The 15,302-nt window shown below is 41.8% G+C and overlaps 1 protein-coding gene across 9 annotated transcripts in view; it reads left to right on the top strand.

Annotated features, from left to right (window-relative positions):
* The window catches only part of Tec (tec protein tyrosine kinase), a 112,937-nt gene that overhangs the window by 22,388 nt on the left and 75,247 nt on the right, over window positions 1-15,302 (top strand). The window contains exon 1 of one of the 9 annotated variants that reach the window (XM_011240718.2): window positions 1,781-1,920. The exons of the other annotated variants lie outside the window; for them this stretch is intronic. The gene's annotated coding sequence lies outside the window, so the exon portion shown is untranslated. Of the gene's footprint in view, window positions 1-1,780; window positions 1,921-15,302 lie in introns of those variants that run through there. 9 annotated transcript variants of the gene reach the window in all.

Genomic DNA, 15,302 nt, shown 5'->3' with positions numbered 1-15,302 from the left:
TCTACTCTGTCTTCTGCCCTCGGGTTGTCTCTCTCCTTCTTGACTCTGGGCCTGGCAAGTTGACTGGCTTTAGCCAGTGAAACAAGAGTGCATGGAAAACCTCAGAGGTGTGGATGTGTGTGTGTGTGCCTTGGGTCTTGGTCTCTTTGCTCTGGGAACTTGAGCCCACAGGGCTGAGTGAAGAGGCCACACATGTTCCAACTAAAGGCCTTAAGGTGCCAGGCCAGGACTGCTTGTCCTATAGAATCAAGAGAAATAATGTATTCAAACCGTTTGATGCTAATGCTGATTATAGTTTATTTACCTATTACGTTTATTAACTGACATGTGCATGTATGTGGGGTGTGCATGGACCAGGGTAGTTGTGGAGGTCAGAGGACAACTTGAAGGAGTTGATTCTCTCCTGCTATGTGGGCCCTGGGGATGGAACTCAGGTTACGGGCTTGGAAGCAAAAGCTTTTAACTACTGATCCATCTTGCCAGGTGTATGTTTTTAATTTTGTATTTTTGACAATTACATACATGTACAGAAGGCGTTGTGATCGTATTGATCAACATTATCCTTTCTTATTCCATCTTTGCTGGTTTCCCTTCTTCCCAAATAGTCCTCCTTCTACTCCTATGGTGTGTGTGTGTGTGTGTGTGTGCACGCGTATGTGTGCACATTCATGTGTGTCTTATGCAGGTAGTCACAGACAATGTGTTTTATTTTTGCAATGGCTATGTCATATACAGAAATCATCATTTCAGGTTGTCTCTATCCTCTCCCTCTTACTGTCTTCCCACCCCTTCTCTGTGATGGTTCCTGGTCCTGGGAAGCAGATGTGTAAATCTCATTTAGAGTTACATACTCAGCAGTCACTTCTTCTCAGTACTTTGACCTGAGGGCAGCACCGCTCTGTGGGTATGGCTTTTGTTTTTGCTCTTATCAAAAGTTGGCAGAATTTCCAACAGCTTCTGGACACTTTTGCTCATGCTGTACACTTACTCTGGAGATGCAGCATCTGTCTCCACGGTGGCCTGTGCCTCCTGGGGAACCAGGCAGAACTCATTTTCCTACACCCTCTCTCCCATGCATGCAGAGAACACATAAGCTGTGTGGTCCACTCCATTTTCTTTTTGCTTGTTTGATTTCTAACTTGTTTACTTTTAACTCTTATCAATGGGTTGTTTATCTACTATCCACATGTCTTTCTTTTCCTTATAATTCTTTCCTGGAGAATAAAGTCAGTGACATGGAACACACTGTTTATGACATCATTTGAAAGTGTGCGGGCCAGTGACTGAGTCTGTCTCTAATGTGCGGCAGCCATCACTATTATCCAAGTTGTGAAGACCTGTTATCCCACCCCCAACACACACTCTCCCCTCCAGTGCCCCATCTTCCCTTCTAATCAGTACTTTGCTTTCTGCTGATGTGGATTTACGTTTTCTAAACATTTCATATAAACAGAATCGGTTCTATCGCATAATGCTTCCAAGGTCCCAGCTGTACCATGTGTCAGGATTTAATTCCTTCCCATGGTGTGATCCTATCCCATCATAGGTACATGTTGTTCTGCTTGTCTCTTCAGCAGTTGATAGCCCCCTGGGATGGTCCCACTTTTGGGCTATTATTGGCAGTTTTTGTATGAATATGTTTCCAGTTCTCTTAGGTAGAGATCTGAGTCATATGGTAACTCTGAACTTCAGCATTTGAGGACCTGTCACTGAGTCAGCGTCTGGGCCACTTCACAGTTCCAGCAGCAGCATGGGGGGTGGGGGGTGGGGTCTGACTTCTCTGTGCTTGTGTGGATTCTCCATCTGTTTCTAGTTTCAGTTTTAGCTGCTGTCCTGTCTGAAGTGGGACTCTGTGGCTTTGATTTGCATTTTCCTGCTGACAAATGGACCCAAACACTGTTTCCTTGCTATTGGTCACTTGTGAGTAATCTTTGGAGAAATGTCTGCTCGAGGACTTTGCCCATTGTAACAAATGTAATGTGTTTGTTTGTTTGCTTGCTTTGAGATAGGGTCTCATAGCTTTGCCTGGGTCAGTCTTGAACTTCTGGGCTCCAGCACCCTCCCGTCTTTGCCTCCCAAGTGCTGGGGATGTTTGAAGTGTGTTACTGTGCCTCACTCCACTGATTACCTTTTCCTTGGTTTGTCCTTTTCTTTTCCTTTCCTTTCCTTTCCCTTTCTCTCCTCTCCTTCCTTTTCTTTCCACACTCCCTCTCCCTCTTATTTTGGTCCTAAGCATTGAACCCCAGGCCTTGAGCATTCTAGGCTGTACCCCTGTGCTGTGGGCTCAGTCCTCTAGAATACTTATGTATTCATTTAGAATGTCTTTCACTGATTTTTTGATGACGATCTGCCCCCCACCCCTCAGGAGTTCAGTTAGTGCTGCCTGGTGGAACAAGGCCTGATCCTGTTGGCTTGACCTTGTGTCAGGAACCACAGCTCAGTGACATATGATCACAATTGTCATGCCATGTCTTGGAGACTGTGTTTCACAGTGGCCCTCCTCCTCTTAACTCTTAAGTCTTTCTTCCTCTTCTGTGCCCTGAGCAAGGAGATGGGGTGGGTGGGGGATGATATAGATGTCTCACTAAGGACTGAACAAGTAACTGTCAGTTATTCTCAGTGTTACGTGTGTGGTGTGTGGTGTGGTATGTGTGTGTGTGTATGTTTGTATATGTATATGTGTGGTATGTGTATGTGTGCTGTGTGTGTGAGTGTGTTTGTATGTTTGTACATGTATGTATGTATAGTATGTGTAGGTATGTGTGTGTGCTGTGTGTGTGTGTGTGAGAGAGAGAGAGAGACAGAGATAGAGAGAGAGACAGAGACAGAGAGAGACAAGTCGGAGTCAGAGACAGACGGATGCATGAACAGAGACAGTCAGGGTCTTGCTGAGTTGCGTAGGCTGAGTTGAGTTGTGTAGGCTGAGTTGAGTTGTGTAGGCTGAGTTGTGTAGGCTGAGTTGTGTAGGCTGAGTTGAGTTGTGTAGGCTGAGTTGTGTAGGCTGAGTTGTGTAGGCTGAGTTGTGTAGGCTGAGTTGAGTTGTGTAGGCTGAGTTGTGTAGGCTGAGTTGTGTAGGCTGAGTTGTGTAGGCTGAGTTGTGTAGGCTGAGTTGAGTTGTGTAGGCTGAGTTGCGTAGGCTGAGTTGCGTAGGCTGGCCTTGGGTTGTAATTCTCCTGACTCATCCTTCCATATGTCTGGATTACAGGCCTGTGCCACCAAGCTCAGTAAAGTTTGCTTTTTGATTGTTTAACTCTAAGTTATATTATTTGTGTTCTATACTTTCTTAGCAAATACTTTCTCCTGTTTTTAGTTATAAAATTATGAAGATTTATTTATGTGTATGAGTGTTTTGTTTGCATGTATATGTGTGCACCGTATGCATGCCAGTGCATGAGAAGATCAGAAGAGGATGTCAGGTCCCCTGAAGCTGGAGTTAGGGATAACTATAGGCTACCATGTGTGTGCTGGGAACTGAACCTGGGTCCTCTGCAAGAGCAACAAGTACTCTTATCCACAGAGCTATATCTCCAGCCCCTTCTCTTAACTTGTTTTTTTTTTTTTTTGATAATAAAATACAAAAGCTTTTAAGTTATATAAACCCAATTTATTTTTTATTTTTAATTTTTAAAAATATTTTATTGTTATATATAAGTATACTGTAGCTGTCTTCAGACACACCAGAAGAGGGCGTCAGATCTCATTATGGATGGTTGTGAACTACCATGTGGTTGTGGGATTTGAACTCAGGACCTTCAGAAGAGCAGTCAGTGTTCTTAACTGCTGAGCCATCTCTCCAGCCCCCTAATTTATTTTTTTCTTATGCTATTATGCTCACATTTAAGAAATCCTTGTTAGCTGGACAGTGGAAGAGCATGCCTTTAACCCCAGCACTGAAGAGGCGAGGCTGGCCTGGTTTACAGAGAGAGAGTTCCAGGGCAGCCAGAGCTACACTGAGAAACCCCATCTCAAAAACAAATGACCAAATAAACAACAACAAACCTAACTCAACGGAAACCAGCCAAACAACCAAACAATAACAACAAAAAAACTGTGTTTAGTCTAAGGTCATTGAAATTTATACTCATGCTTCTTTTAAGAGTTTTGCAATTTTGTTGTTTTCATTTCTTGTATAAAGTAGGGATTCACTTTCATTTATATCCAGCTGTTTCTGTGTGGTTTGTTAGAAAGATCATTCTTTCTCTATTCACTCTAGTCAAAAATTAGTTGGCCATAGATAGGTTTATTTCTATACCATCAGTTCTTCATTGTTGAGAATATATGGTGGTATTGATAGTATAATGTTGTTTATATTCTCCTTGCTTGTATTTATTCACATTGCAACCTCCCTGAACATCTCAGTAATTTATAGTAATGCTCCAGGAATTAAGATACAAGAGTAATTCAGATGGCAATCACCTCCACAGCACATATATGTCTAAGTGATCTAAGTGATTTATATTCATTAGCTCAGTTAATAAAGTTGAACTCTGAATAAGGTATAACTATAATAAGGTAGGTGTGTGTGTGTGTGTGTGTGTGTGTGTGAAATTTTACCCTTTCTTAATGATTATTTTGGGAAAATACCCAATACTAACTTTTGATTCTCAAAAAAATGTGATGGATAGTATAATATCTCCTTTTGTTCACATGTAATCTAGATTAAAAAAAAAGATGTAAACATAGGAAGACTGTTTGGGAAGAGGAAGTCTAACAGTGGGAGGGGGATAAACTAAGAAAACCACTATGAAAATGTCTCAGGGCAGCCCATCAGTCTGTTCAATCAATCCTAGGACAGCCCATCAGTCTATACAATCAATCTCAGGGCATCCCATCAGTTTGTACAATCAATCCCAGGACAGTCCATCAGTCTATACAGTCAATCCCAGGGCAGCCCATCAGTCTGTACAATCAATCCCAGGGCAGCCCATCAGTCTGTACAATCAATCCCAGGGCAGCCCATCAGCCTGTACAAACAATCCCAAGGCAGCCTATCAGTCTATACAGTCAATTCCAGGGCACTCATGAGTTTGTACAATCAATCCCAGGGCAGCCCATCAGTCTATACAGTCAATTCCAGGGCAGCCCATCAGTCTGTACAGTCAATCCCAGGGCAGCCCATAAGTCTGTACAATTGATACATGGCAAATTGAGTGCAAAAGCAGTTAAGCTGTTAGTCATAGTATTGATGAAGACAGGGAGGGAGTTGATATTGGTCAATGTTAATGTCTCTCAGTAGAGAAACTGGATCTGGTGACTTTTGGTCTGCAAATGACTGGCCTCACAATCTGGTTTTCTGACGCCATGCCTCACTGTCACATGTAGTAGCAACACAGAAGCAAGCTGCAAGGGAGTCCATCAAGGCATCACATCAAAGCCCACTGGGGTATAAGCCCAGTGAAGAGGAGACCTTCCCTTGTGCATTTGTGTCTGTCACAGTACCTGATGTCAAGTGCAGCTGCAAATGAAGTGTTTCTGGAAATTCTTAGGAACAAGTAAACCCAATGTTGTAAAGGACTGGATGGATTTTGTTTTAAATGGTGGAAATAGTTTTCTTTCCTCAGGACTGTTTATACTGAATGAGAATGGAGAAGATGGAGGAGCCTTAAAATGGGATGTATTTAAATTAGGGCAAGCTGTTTTTACTGCTTGTGTTTCTTCAACCACTGTGCATTTCTCAGTGCTGAGCCCTTGACCAGACGTAGGCCCTGTTCCGTTTTATTCCATGGGTGACGACTTACTAGGTTTTTTTTTTTTTTTTTTTTTTTTAGCTTAACCCAGATACCACTGTTTTTTGTTTGTTTGTTTGTTTTGGTTGTTTGGTTGTTTGTTTGTTGGTTTGTTTATGAGAGAAACTTGCCATGTAACCCAGACTGGCCTGAAACTCACTGTGTAGCCTAGGCTGGCCTTGAACTTTTGGCTGTTTTCCTGCCTCCTTTTCTGCAGTGCTAGGAACACAAATGTATATGGCACTCCCAGCTCTCTGGCATTCCCTTACTGCTGATCATCTGCCTCAGCAGAAGCCATCTGTGGTCTAGCACATGGTAAATAAATAGTTAGCTTTGCCATGCCTGCTCTTTTTACTAGGCTGAGTGGCTTAATCTAATGGCACTATCTATTTTATTTTGTTTTCAGGAGCCTGAGAATGTATCTAGCACTTACTAGATGTTCAGTTAGCAGTTGTGTATGGACATGTGAACCAGTTCAGAATAAAGATACAGTGAGAGCTAACTTAGCAACATTTACCCCCACCATTTGTGTATGTCTAAGAAGTTGCACATTACCTTGCTTGTTCCTATGATGTTGGTCCTTTGAGGTTGGTGCGCCTATCCTCAGCCTCATGAGCAGCACAACAGCACCTAAGGAGTTAGAACTACCTGAAGTTCTGTGATGATAAGCTCTGAGTCACGTTCCTCAGCTCAGCCATTCCAGTTTCTTCCAATAACCCTTGCCTCTTAGTTCAGTTCACTCTGAGTAACTGGCAGAGTGAGGTAATGTTTTTCTGGTACCAGGAAAAACATCTTCAAGATAATGCTCAGAGAACTATTGCTTCATCAGGAGACACGTTAAGAGTGGCTTCTTATTATAGTGTTGCATGTTCATAGTCCCAGCCACCTTGGAGGCTGAGGCAGGAGGATTGCTAAATCCTATGAGTTCATAATCAACAACAGAGAGATCCTTACTTAGAAAAGACCCTTTTTGGTCTTTTCATATATGAAAAGGCACATGCTTGCCTCCTAGACAGTAATTTTCCTGTTTAAGCCAGTAGTTCTTTGGTGAGCCAGTAGGTTTCTAGCATATTGAGCTAGCATAATTGGTTTTTAAAATAATAGGGCTTTAAAGTCAACGTTGGAGGTCATTAGCTTCAGCTTATAAATCTTACAAAGAATGTCACAGAGCCCTCAGAATTTGAGCTTTGGCCTCCGTTTTCTTGCTTATCCTGTACAGGGGGTCTTCTCTCCCTGAGAGGCCACCACATGCATGTTAAAAGTCCCCTCAGAACAGCAGTGAACACAGAATGCCCCCATTCAAAGAGACAAGACTGTAAGAGATTAATTATGTTGGCACTGGTGTAGGCCTGTCTGGTGAACAAGCTCTGAATCTCCACTTCTGTCAGGAAAGGCTCTGTACAGAGCAGAACTGGTTCCCAGGAGCACCAGAGAAGGGGCAGGTCCTGCTGGCTGGCTGTTAACGATTCCTGGACACTGACTGAAAGTGCAGATGGATATTTGCATTACAGAGATCACCAGCTTAGGGTGAGGGTCTTGTGATGTTTAACTTCATAAAAGACTTGATTTTCCTTACATCTGTCCAGTGACATCTGGAGACCCTGAAAATGAGAAGGCTACAAAGTAGACACTTTGGTGCCCTCTGAGGTTTTGATTCTAAAGTAATACAGTTAAGGCCTTACACCAATTACCTACTAAATGGCTCTTTTATTTCAGGCAAGGTTCTGGCTGCCAGGTAATGCTAACTGTATATTCTTTTTGCTTGATTTATATAAGACCAAGTAGTCAGACTTGAAAATACGTGTTTGAGAAATTGGTGTGGGACCAAATGAAAGCTTACATATATGACATATATACAGTCATTCTTTTTTATTGCAATGTTTTCATACAATGTATTTCCCTCACCCAGTTTCTCCCGGATCCTCCTCACTCCACACCCACCCAACTCTGTACTCTTTCTTCCTCTCTCTCTTTGAAACAGGCAAACAAAACCCCAAATAAACCAGAATTAAAGCCAACAGAACTAAAGAAAGAACATAAGAAACGCACACATACATGCACACACATCATGAAAACAAAGAAACCGGAAACCATAATATACAAGCAAAAATACCAGTAACTCACAAAACAAAGCAACACAACAACAAAACTCAAAATGCTCAAAGAAAGCAAGCACTACGAGACAAAGTCTATAAAAATACCATTGAGGCCATTTTGTGCTGATCATCTACTACTGGACTAGGACCTACATTTAAGTATGGTTTCTATGCCCAGTGAAATACCATGGGAGAAAACTACATTTCCCTTTGCAAGCAGATGTCAGTTGGAGATAGCTTCTCGGTTAGGGATGGGAGTTCCGGTCCACTTCCCCTCTTAGTTCTGGGATCACATCTGGACCTGTGCATGCTGCCACACTCTATGAATCCCTGTTACTCCTGTTGTGTCTGAAGGTTGCTGTTACCTTGGAGTCACCCACCACCTCTGGTTCTTACAACCATTCTGCCTCCTCTTCAGAAGAGCTCCCAAGCCCTGAGAGGAGGGATGGATGAAGATATCTCATTGAGGACTGAGTGTTCCAAGGTCTCTCACTGAACATTCCTAATTGTGGGTCACTCTGTGTTAGTTCCCATCTACTGGGACAGGCAGCAGTTTGCTTATAAGAATTTCATAGTGCACTGGAAAAAAGTAGGCATTGATTTATTTTATGGACTCTGTGGTAAATCCTCAAGTCATGACATTTCAGACTATGTTGGCAGAATGTAATATAGAGATTTAGTTTAGGTAATGTACAAAAGGAGAAGTGCCCAGTGTGAAGATTAGTATATCTTAGCAGATGTTACAGGTGATGGAACTTTGATTTGGGGATGACAGTAAAGGTTTTGGGATGGAGGTAAATGGGAAGTCATAGAAAGTGGGAGAACTGCTCAAACCTTCACATCATCCAGGAGGTTCTGTGGATCCTCCTTAGCTCTCTAACATCTCGAATGTCCTGGGTGTCCTTGGTTCTTTCTCAGCATTTGTCTCATGTGTGTTGAATTTTCTTCTTTCTCCATGAGAATGCATTTGGGTCAAAGAATTAAATCCAAGTGAGAAAACTCAGTTTAATTTCAGCCGTATGCTTGGGCTGCCTTTCGTTTAGAAAGTGAAGAATACATGTAATTAATTTCTTGTGTTTTCTTGGGTGTAGTTAACTTCTGTAAGTTGGAGTTTTCCTTCTAGTATCTTCTGTAGGGCTGGATTTGTGGATAGATAGTGTTTAAATTTGACTTTGTCACGAGATATCTTGTTTTCTCCATCTATGGTGATGGAAAGTTTTGCTGGGTATAGTAGTTTGGATTGACATTTGTTGTCTCTTAAGAGTCTGTAAGACATCTGTCCAGAACTTTCTGGCTTTTAGAGTCTCTTTTGAGAAGTTAGGTGTAATTTGGATAGGTCTGCTTTTATATGTTACTTGGCCTTTTCCCCTTGCATCTTTTAATATTTTTTCTTTATTCTGTACATTTAGTGTTTTGATTATTATGTAGCAGGAAGATTTTCTTTACTGGTCCAGTCTATTTGGTGTTCTGTAAGCTTCTTGTATATTAATAGGCATCTCTTTCTAAAGGTTAGGGAATTTTTCTTCTATGATGTTGAAAATGTTTTCTGAGCCTTTGAGCTGGTAATCTTCTTCTATTCTTATTATTCTTAGGTTTGGTTGTCTCATAGTATCCAAGATTTCCTGGATGTTTTGCTAGGGACTTTATAAATTTAACATTTTCTCTGACCAATGTATCAATTTCTTCTATTGTATCTTCTACACCTGAGATTCTCTCTTCCATCTCTTGAATAATGTTGGTGATACTTGCATCTCTAGTTCCTGTTCACTTACCTAGGTTTTCCATCTCCAGGATTCTCTCAGTTTGTGCTTTCTTTATTGCTTTAATTTCCATTTTCAGGTCTTGAACAGTTATATTTATTTCCTTCATCTATTTGATTGTATTTTCTTGTATTTTTTTCTTTTCTTTTCTTTTTCTTTTTCTTTTTTCTTTTTTTTTGGGGGGTGGGGGGTGGGTTTCGAGACAGGATTTCTCTGTATAGCCCTGGCTGTCCTGGAACTCACTTTGTAGATCAGGCTAGTATTGAGCTCAGAAATCCTCCTGCCTCTGCCTCCCTAGTGCTGGGATTAAAGGTGTGAGCCACCACGCCCGGCTTCTTGTATTTTTCTTTCTTTTTTTCTTTTTTTCCTTGTATTTCTTTAAGGGATTTATTTATTTCTTATTTAAAGGCCTCTACATTCTTCTTAAGATTGGATGAATTGTCATTTTCTTGTGCTTCAGCTGTGTTGGAATATCCAGGACTTGTAGTAGGGTAGCTGGGCTGCTATACTTCTCTGGCTGTTGTTGATTTTGTTCTTATGCTGGCCTCTAATAATCTCAATTTGGAGGTTATTATAGGTTTAGGGCTGATTTCTAAGTTTATCTTTGCTAGATGGGTGTTTTTTGGATTTTTTTCTTGGCTTCTGTTTCTTCTCTGCCTTCTGGCCTGAGTGGCCTGAGTTTCTGGTGACCAGTGAGTATTTAGGTTCATTGGGGTACCTGCACTGGGGTTTTTGTTGCCTGTATGACCTACATGGGGTTTTGGGTGACAACATTGCCGCTAGGGTCCCTAGTGTCAGCGTGGCCTGCTGTGTCTGGTGCCAGTATGGCCTTGGGGAAGGCAGGTGAAGTTGTGGGCTGGAAAATGGAATCCAGGGAACATGGTATAGTTTATGGCTGTTAGATGTACTTTAAGGGGAGTTGGCAGGTATAGGACATGGGGCAAGGTCTTACCTGTTACCTCTGGTGCTTGCGTGGCCTCTGGGAAAGCAAGTGGAGTTGTCACATTTAAATGATCACAATTAAAAGAATCACTATTGTTTAGTTAAGGTTCTTGTTTTTCTGTTTAGCTTCAATCATATAAGTAATAGAATACTAAAAAAATGAAAGCTCATTCCAGAGTTTAAATATCCAATATTAAAACTAAAAAAAGAGAAAATCACTATCAAACATTTGAAAATGAAATAGTAAAAACATGCCTTCTCTCTGTATGATTCTGACTGAAAGTGGATACTCTTTAGAAGGAATTTCTATGTCAAGATGTGGCCATCAAGATCTGAACATTGACATCTACTTTATTCACCCGTTGATGTGTCTCTTACCTTCTGTCACATTATGCTAGTATGATATTTCCTCACTGAAGCAATTCGTTATACTCTGAAAGGGGGCAATGGTTTACTGTTTCATGAGCACAGCAGGAAGAACATTTTGGGTTAGTAATAATTCCAACATATGTCACGCAGGTCACTTTCATAGCCCTTTACAGATCCTAGTGTCCTTTCTTTTTGTCTGGTTTTCTCATTGTACAGATCATGGCTTGTTCATTTTTGTAACCACCTGCATGCCTCATAAGTGGCTGATTGTCATGCTAGATATGTAATCAGTGTCAGAATGAGTGATTATAGTCACGTCTGAAAGCATTCCTGCGAAAAGATTGGCTCATACACCTAGCTCGGAGGAAAGTTGAGCAAGTGAAGAGGTGGGTAGCTGGGGAAGGAAGGAGTTCAAGGTGAAGAAAACAAGACTGGTGAGGTTAGGAATGGCCAATGTGTTCTAGTTATCTGAGGTCGGGTGAGAGAACAGCCCCTAACACTGCAGGGGATGTAAGAGCAACTGTCCCACTCACATGGCTTCTGTGGGTAACAGCTGGGCATCACACAGTGGGTAGGGAGAACAGCTGGGCAGCACACAGTGGGTAGGGGGACGCTAGTCTCTGCTCATCCTGTGCCTGAGGGGTTGGATGGTCTACAGTGTGGTACCTTGGGGAGGTAGGGTTTAGAAGTCATTAGGATTAGAGTAGAGTTGAGTGTTCTCCTGAGGCTGTTGTAAAAGCCGGAGCCTGCCCTCACCCCCCACTCTCTGGTTTCCAATATGGAAATGCCACTGCTGGCTTCTCGTGCCCTGTTGCATGTTCCACAGTGTGATTCAGCTGAGAGAACCACAGAACTAAACCCATGTAGGCAGCAGCTCTAGAACCTCCAGAGCTGTGGCCCAAGTGAACCAGTTTTGTTTATAAAGTTAGGTACTGCTTGATTATAGCAATGGAGAGCTGAACGATATACCAGTAAACTTTGATATTATCAGTATAATTTACTACCCAGTTGACACATTGACAATTCATGCTTGAATATCACCATCGAAACCAAGTTCACCTAACTTTCTGAGTAAAACAAAACAAAGTCAGTGTGATTCGGGCATATTCTGAAAAATAAATATATTTTGATTTTTATCTAATATTTAGCCCCTTTAGATCATTGCTGTTAACTCCTAACAAGAGTATTTTTACTTTCCTTCCACAATTTTTGTGCATAAATACATGCTAAAAATCACTTTAGATTTGGATTTGTTAGCACTATTTTAAAGAGAGAAAGCTTGTTCTTTTTTTTTCTCTTCGAAATCATTAGACTTCTTTCTCAGTTTTTACAAGGCTTTCCTATTAGGAAGGAAAAACGTTAAACCACGATAATGAAGAAACTATGACATGTCCTATTTTGATGACTTAAAGAATTCTTCCATACTTATATACATACATATATACATATATACATACATATATACATATATACATACATATATACATAATGCATTTTCATCATATCTCCCCTCCTGTCTGTTCTTATCCTCACCCCACCTCACCAAGTTTGTTCTTTCCAGCAAGTTCCCGTCCTGTTCCCCACCCCCACATGTATCCTCCACTACATTTAATTAGGGTTGCTTGTATGAACAAGGGTCACAGGGTTATTTAGCAGAGCAAGGTCATCTTACCACTGGCCACACCACCAAGGAATATATTACTCCTCCCCAGTAACTGTTAACTGCCCATAGGTCCTCAGGGGGGAGTGAGGCCTAGTGGTCCCCATCTGTGCTGGAGTGTCGATGGACCCCCATCAGTCCTTGCACGTCTTTTGCGGGTCTTGCGCAGATGCCCACTGCTGCTGAGTTCTTGGCTGTGCCATGTCCAGGTGACAGAGCTTTACAGTGCTCCTACCCATCCTCTGCTCCTTATATTTTTCCTGTTCCCTCTCCCTCCGTGCTCCTGAGTCTGGCAGGGGCTGTCCTAGATGCTTTACTCGAGGCTGAGACTTAACAGCCACTTCTCTGCCCTTTGCTAGTGACGAGTCTGCTAGTTGCCCGCTGCCAACAGAAGCTTCTTTGGCCAATGGAGAGAGCAGCACTAACTGACGTGTAGTGTCTAAAATCAGATAGACGTTGCTTCTTCTCCTGCCTTTTGCCTGCCTTCTGGATGGGCTGCCCGAGGAGCCCTTGATCGTTAAAGCTTACTCTTTTCAGGCAGTCTTTCATGATCAATGAGGTTCTAAGATCTGTTCGCTGCAACTGCCAGATTGTGAAACTGAAGCATTCATCTTGACTGCAGATTGTGCAACACTGGACAGAGAATATAACTTTGGTGGCTTGAGTTTTTCACTACTGAGATGGTGACATTATTTCTTAGTTATCTGCCTCAGGACATATATATGTTCAAAGTCCAATAATGTCTGTTTTAAGCTTTAAATAGGCGCCGAGGTAAAGGGTAAAGTTATCTTTAGCTCCAGTGTGACATAGAAAAGGGGCACTTCATTTGGCAGTTATTATACAAAGACACTATTGGCAGTCAGGTGTGGTGGCATATGCCCACAAACCCAGCGTTTAGGTGGCAGAGGCAGGAAAACCACAAGTTCCAGGCCAGCCTGGGCAACATAATGACAGTTTTTCTGTCCCCCAGAGAAACTAAGAAAGTTTTAACCCAGAGTCTTATAATGTCTGAGAGATGGATCTGGAATATTTGAGGATACTCTTACTTTCAACAACCCCCCCCCCAATACAAACTGTGATATTCCTGTCTTTCAAAGGCTATCATCCACAGCAGTGAGCAGATCAGAGGCGATCAACCCTTTACATGGAAAATCAACGTGCTTGGGTCCGTATTCAAAGAAGATGGCTCCCTTTAGTTTTGGAGATCGGAAGGTTCCTTTTCAGTCATAGGTTGTATCCTCTGAAGATGAACAGTTGCTTTCAATAATATTCTTAAATGAAGCTGCTCAGAGAAGCACACAGCTCAGCTCCCTAGCGTTCCCTTTCCCTCTGCCTTCCTTTCCTGGATAGTGCAGTGAGTGGGATTGGTGCTAAAGCTGCAGCTTGGAATGACACGACGCATCTGAGGGCTCAGTAGTCTGGACTGTGTCAATATAGAGCAAAATAGAAAACAAAACCAAACAAACCCCAAAACTATGCCAGGTGTGGTGCTATGAGCCTGTACTGCCAGTCACACAGGCTGAGTTAGGAGATTCTCTGGAGGCCTGGGAGTTCAAGACTAGCCTAGGCACCATAGAGGGAACTTATATCACAAAGCAGGTAAAACCTGCTTAACTTTAATCACGATGCTTGTAATTCTAATGTCTTTTCTGTGAAAAGGGCCATTCTTCTGTGGTCTGCCCAGCCTTCTGGATTACACAGGTACCTTTGGAAGGTCACTGGGGCGACCTTTCAGGACACGGATGAGTGTTTCTGGGGAAACCCGTCTTCAGCTTCCTTCCTTGTGTTGATGTAGGTTCCATAGTATTTGATAGGTAGGGATATCACAGGTTGTATTTTGGTGTTTTTGTAGCTTCTTTTTTGCATCCGCAGTGAGATGATCTGCCTTTGGCTTTAATAGTTTAGGGAAGAAGAGAGCCAGCTCATTTGTTACTCCATTTTCTCTAGAGTTTCTGACTGTTAGAGATGATCATTTTTATTTTGTCAAACGTTTTAGGACTGGTATCTTTTTACAACAAAAATCATGGGAAGCTGTGATTTTGATGGGGTTTCTGTTCTAGGATCCCACAGACCAGACTAAGAAAATCAAAATGGAGTCACTTGTGCTACAGCGCCACATAATGAACACACAGACTGAGTGCGAGCTTTCAGACCCCTAAGGTGGCTAGTTCTCCATGAAAACAGATCTTAGTCTGAGGAAGAGTCCTCTTTGCTTTAAATCTTATCTAAAAAATTCATCAGAACAAGTGAGATCTCAGGTCACAGTTTAAAATCTATTGATTGGCTTCCATGTCTCATGGTCCTAAGGTCATTGTTCTGTCAATTTTCAAGGGTGTTCTTATTCTATTTTACTATTTTACTATTTTCAAAGAGTAGACTTTGCCCCATTTATCATTTTCACAGAAAAGCCAAGCTTATCTGTGCAATCTTGATGTAATTTTATCTCTTGATAATCTCTACGTAGCACCTTGCATGTATCACTTGATATTTCAAATTTAGGTTCTATTTTACTTCCTCTTCCACCTCGTTGGTCACTCCTGAAGAGAATGTGGCTCTCTTGCACAACCTACCCTCCCACACACACAGAAAAACACTTCCTGCCCCCCAAAAACATTTATAATAATAGCAAGATTATTACTTATTTATATTATTTTGATGCTATAGATTCTGTTTAGATAGCCAGGTCAGGATATAATATGGTTGCTTTCGTATGGCTTTTCTGTATGGTTTTTATTTTCCTTGGAATTAA

The sequence above is a fragment of the Mus musculus genome, chromosome 5 (assembly GCF_000001635.26).
Source record: "Mus musculus strain C57BL/6J chromosome 5, GRCm38.p6 C57BL/6J".
Taxonomy (NCBI): domain Eukaryota; kingdom Metazoa; phylum Chordata; class Mammalia; order Rodentia; family Muridae; genus Mus; species Mus musculus.
This window is presented reverse-complemented; position numbering and strand designations above follow the sequence as displayed.